The sequence below is a fragment of the Gossypium arboreum genome, chromosome 9 (assembly GCF_025698485.1).
Source record: "Gossypium arboreum isolate Shixiya-1 chromosome 9, ASM2569848v2, whole genome shotgun sequence".
Taxonomy (NCBI): domain Eukaryota; kingdom Viridiplantae; phylum Streptophyta; class Magnoliopsida; order Malvales; family Malvaceae; genus Gossypium; species Gossypium arboreum.
The window spans coordinates 48841462-48846513 of NC_069078.1; the positions used below are offsets into that span (position 1 = coordinate 48841462).

Here is a 5052-nt window from a genome sequence, read left to right on the forward strand (position 1 = left end):
CAAGTTTTGCTTTTGGTGGTTTTCTTTTTTATTCTTCTCTCCATTGCTATTGGTTTTATAAAATACTTGACGCAAAACAATAGTGATAATTGTGTGCCTAGATGGTTAAAGAAGAAGAATCTTGTAAATCCCGTAAATCAGAGGTGTCGGAAAATATGTTTCCGGGAACCTGCCTTCGTGAATTGGACCCAAAAATATTATTCTTATATTTTTGGGAGTAACTTTAAAAGTGAATTGAATGTTAATTAAAAAAAGGAACTAAAATAAATAATAAATAAAAGTGGGAATTGCTACTAAATTTTAATATAGAATTAGTATAAAGGACTTATCAAGTAAATAGCCATAAAATAGAAGCGTATATGATGGTGGACGGTTTTAACTTATGCTATTTAATATTTTATGTATGAAATATGCTAGAAAAGAAAATTTAGGTAAAGAATAAAATAATAATAATAATAATAATAATAATAATAATAATAATAATAATAATTATAATAATAGGTAAGTCATATAGTTAGTAGAGAAAATAAATAAATAAGGGAGAGTAGTTAGAATTGTTTCTTCTTGTCGAAAAGAAGAAAGGAAAAAGGTAAAGGGGAAAGGGTTCATTCGGCCATGGAGTTTGAGTTGCATGCTTAAATTGGTAAGTGATTTTTTATTGTTTTGACATGAAAATTATAGTTTTTGTGTGTTAATGTTAGAAATTAGTTTACCCATGCTAAAATTTTGAATGTGAATAGAAATTTTGGAAGTTTCCATGGATAAGAAATTCAAAGGTTTGATGTTATTTTGTTGAATATGAAATGTCTTTAAGATGATGATTAGAGTATAAATCTTGTGGACTAAGTTGGTCATATTGTGTGGTGATTTTATTGATAATAATTCCTAAGGAGTAAAATGTTATAAATTTAAAATACATAGCTAAAATTGTTAGATTGGCGGAGTATAGGGACTGTTTTAGTGGACTATTCGTATGCTGGAAAATTTGGGGACCTATTTACTAAGTCCATTAAGTATATAAATTATTTTGTGATTTGAAATTGATTAGCAATAACTAGAAATTAGTTAAATGCTATGAATAAATTTAGCAAAGTATGATTTTTGTTTAATTTAGGATTTTTGGGGTTTGATAATGAAATTATAAATTTTGGTTAAGGAACGAATCAATCAGACGTGAACTGTGGAAAAACGAAAGTAACGGAGTAGCTAACGGCCATAATATTACGACTATTTTGTTAAGGTAAGTTTGTAACATCTCGAATTAGGGTCTAGTCGAAACAATAGTTTCGAGACCATAAATCTGAAATAGAAATAATTATTTTATGATTGTTTGATGGTCCATGACATGATTGCATGTTTGTGTGAAATTTTCATAAAGAAATTCTATGCCTAAGATACCATGTTTGACTTTAGGGACAAACTTGAATAAGTTGTAAAAATTGTGTTCTAGAAGCTTTAAGCATGAAATTGCATTGGATTATTAATTAGAGGTCCTTAAATGGAAATTTGACCAAGTTCTAAAATTTTGGACAAAAATGGGCATGAATAGGGAAATTTTGAAAAAAAGGATTTAAGGGCATTTTTGCCATTTGGTAAATAAAAGAATAAAAAAGGAAAATGAAGTGAAAATCTTGTCCATCTTCTCCGAGTGCTAGCCGACAATTTCATGCTCTCCATAGTTGAGGGTAAAATAGTAATTTTATCAAAGTATGTGTTATGGGTTGATTTGACCAATGTATGTATTGAACAAGTTAAATTTGGTATTATTGATTAGGAAAAACGTGATTAGGGTCTTGATCGGGAGAAAAACATGGTTTACGCGGATTAAACTCATTTCTATCATTTTTGTACTGAGGTAAGTTCATTTGCAAATAATGCAACATGTACCATACTTTAAATGCTTTAATATTACATGTATGGTAAGTTTATATAAAATGTTTTGTTATATTTCTATTGCTTTGATATCAAGTGAATGTTAAGACTTTATTATTATTATTAGTATGCTTGATTATTCCATGAGTATGTGATTGGTGCTGTGAGCATTGAAATCGACGTTACGAGCAAGTTTGACAAAAATGGAATATCAAAGAATCCCATTTGAACCTTAGGAATAGTTAGCATACAAGTGACATGTCACTAGAAATTATGTAATCTGAACTCATTGAGTTGTGGTCTAAGTTCATGATATATGTGACATCTGAACTCGTTGAGTTGTGGTCTGAGTTTGTGATATATGTGGCACATGTTTTGGCATCCAGGTATTGGTTTCGTATATGTTATTGACTCGTGAGTAACTGGTAAATGAGCAACATGTGATCTGAGATATGAAGTAGCATTGGCTAAATATAAGGAACTTAGGTGCAAACTTTTGATGTATCCGATAGTATTCCAAGTGTGCAACAGGTAGTTCTAAAGGAACTTCAATAAGTAATCTTGATGATTACGTCAAAGACAAAAAAGTATGTTATCATGTGCAAGTGGCACAGGTATGTACATTGAACTTATGAGAATGACATGAGACATGATGAACTTGTGGTAAGAATATGTGTATATGTATATGAAGAATAAGTTTAAGAGTTTTGATAATGTGCAAGGTTATGCTCATTATGTTAAATGTATGGTTAGTGTTTGTTTAAGTTGCATTTTATTTGCATGTGAACTTACTAAGCTTTATGCTTACCCCCTTTCTTTTCCATCTCTTATAGTTTCACCAAGCTAGCTCGGGGATCGAAGAACATTAGAGGCTCGATCACACTATCAATTGAACATTTGGGTATAGTTAGCTTTATTATTTTGGATATGGCATGTATAGGGATTTGGTCTTTTGTTATGTGTCATATTGGTTAGCCAAATGGGTTGGCTCATTATGGTATTATGATTATTTTGTATATGGCCATGAGAGGTGAATCATATTGATTATTTGGGTTGTAACCCTAATTATTGGTGCATGCATGCAAATGTGTTTATCTTATGATGTGGTTTTGGTTGCTTGTGGATGATATGTAAGATGAATGGCATATGTGTTAAGCAAATGAATGAGGACTAATAGGTATGACCATATTTATGGTATAATTGAGTAACTCGAAAGAAGAATTATTAAGATGATATAATATGAAATTGGTGTGGAATGTCATATGGAAGTATAATGTTGGGAGTATTGATATGTCTACATTATAAAGATAGGGATTAATCATGATAGTGAATGCTTGTGTAGCTAAATGTGCCATGTTGCATGCTATGAAGTAGGATTGAGTATGTGAGTGTTTAAAGGTGGCAAATGGCTTGGAAAATAGCCTAAAAATTGTCCACACGGTTAGACACACGGGTATGTGTCTTGGCCGTGTGTGACACACGGTCTTCCCCATGGGCGTGTGATTTGGCCGTGTGTCCCCTGTACCCTAATTTTGCAAAACAGAATGCCCAGTAGTAAACACACGGGCAGAGACACGGCTGTGTGTCTCGACCATGTGAAGGACACGACCTTAGGACATGAACGTGTACCCAGGCTGTGTGAAGTTTGCACTTAATTTTTGGAATTTAATTCGCCACGCGGCCGAAGCACATGAGTGTGTGACTTGGCCGTGTAACCTTATTTGATTGATGGCGTCATAGTCAGAGAGTTACACGGGCTGAGGACACAGGCGTTTCCCAAGCCATACTAGCGTGTGAGGCCATACAGCCTACCCACACGGGCATGTGACTCTCCAAGGTATGAAAATTTTCTAAGTTATCCTAAAGTTTTCTAAAGTTCTCGATTTAGTCCCGAACCACCTTCATTATATGTTTGAGGCCTCGTAGGCCCATATAAGGGACAATTTGCATATGTATGAATGAAATTGATTTGAACGAAAATTTTGTGGCCCGATTTGGTATATGTACTTGTGTTAAAGACCAGTAACGCCTCGAACCCTATCCCGGATTTCGATACGGGTAAGGGGTGTTACAAAGTTCATGTACTCAAACTTAATTTTTCTTCTAATTAGTATTTAAGTTGATTAATGATAAATTAGCTCTTGATATAAAATGTATGCGTATTATGGAATTAATGATAAGAAAATAAATGAAAAATTTATGGAAGTAAATAATCATACAATTGTTGATACTTTCAACTAGCGCTAGGTCATAATCTTTGTCAACTTGTCTGACTAGTGCTGGGCACACAACCATTAGTTTATCCAACTAGCACTGGGCACAATCACTGTTGGTTTATCCTACTAGAGTTGTGCTCACAATTATTACCATAGGTATATCCAACTAGAACTGGGTGCAAAATATTGTTGGGTTATCCAACCCGAACTGGGCTCACATTCATTACCATCAGTTCATCCGACTAGTGCTGGGTGCAACACCTTTTTTTTCGGTTTACCTCTAGGCACTAAGTGCCACATCGCTAATTGATCTCATGATAAAGTTAGTGGAATTCTTTAGAGAATTGAAATCTTATTTGGCTATGTTAGAATTTCATATTAAGAGAGATTGGAATTGTGTTTAGATAATAAATGGAACTTATTAATGATATATTGATTTACATGTTGCAGGTTAGATATATCCGGTAGAATTGGACTCCGCATCCTGTGAGAATCCCGTACTTAATGTTGGTGATTTTTTTTGTGTGTGTTTTGGCAAGTATCTAGGATACAAATTCAATGATAGTGTCTTTTTTGTTAGTGAGCTTTAGGGTGCTAGTTTTTGTAAATGTATACAATTGTAAATACCTTGTTGACATCTTATGCTATATTGAAAGTAATGTTTGTTTAAATGAATTGGTCAGTTTAGTGATCTATCTAGATTGTCTATTTGATAGCATATTTGATGAATGTATATATATATATATGAGACTTGGCAATTGCTTGATATGTATGTATGCTTGAACTTGTTGAATTGGTACATTAAGTATAAATATATTTAAGCAAGTATGTGATAAAATGAGAAAGTTGAGTGTTTGAGTAAATGTCATGACATATCATGTATAAAACTTGGTGTTGGCATTGATTTGAGAATTATTAATTGGCTTGTATATGTGCTTGGATGTTATGTAGGTGAAAGACCAAT

At 33.0% G+C, this 5052-nt stretch overlaps 2 long non-coding RNA genes across 2 annotated transcripts; both read left to right on the plus strand.

The window, feature by feature from the left end:
- Nucleotides 1-536: 536 nt before the first annotated feature.
- LOC128280542 (uncharacterized) lies at nucleotides 537-3080 on the plus strand. The gene is made up of 4 exons (XR_008270635.1): nucleotides 537-643; nucleotides 1157-1240; nucleotides 1775-1855; nucleotides 2706-3080. It is a non-coding gene; the product is annotated as an uncharacterized LOC128280542 (long non-coding RNA).
- Nucleotides 3081-3667: 587 nt separating this feature from the next.
- LOC128280725 (uncharacterized) lies at nucleotides 3668-4759 on the plus strand. The gene is made up of 2 exons (XR_008270850.1): nucleotides 3668-3709; nucleotides 4539-4759. It is a non-coding gene; the product is annotated as an uncharacterized LOC128280725 (long non-coding RNA).
- The last annotated feature ends 293 nt before the right edge of the window (nucleotides 4760-5052 follow it).